The sequence below is a fragment of the Pithys albifrons genome, chromosome 7 (assembly GCF_047495875.1).
Source record: "Pithys albifrons albifrons isolate INPA30051 chromosome 7, PitAlb_v1, whole genome shotgun sequence".
NCBI classification, from domain to species: domain Eukaryota; kingdom Metazoa; phylum Chordata; class Aves; order Passeriformes; family Thamnophilidae; genus Pithys; species Pithys albifrons.
In genome coordinates, this window is record NC_092464.1 from 33,852,996 (window position 1) to 33,853,380 (window position 385).

The window sequence follows — 385 nt, forward strand, 5'->3', positions numbered from 1 at the left end:
TAACATAGATTAAGAAACTCTGGAAACCTGTCAGAGGAGGCATCATACTTCCAATTAAACTTAGGCCAGGCTGCCTACAAAAACATACCTTCTCTTGCCTACGCATTGATTCTTGAACCACCTTAAGTAGCAGATTTGTCATAAATTACTCTTTTTCATATTCCAGAGATCAACAAACTGAAGCCAATAGCTGACCTGTGGTAAGCTGTACTTTAGGGAAAGGGCAGATGCATGGTTAGAGCCCAGCTCTCCACCTACAAGGCTGGTGTACAGTTTGGTAAATCAAACTTAGTCTCAGACTGTGTTCTTCAACCCAACTCAGACTAGTAAATGGCAGAAGCAAGACAAAAACTTGATATACTTGGGGGGGTGGGGGTGGGGGTTG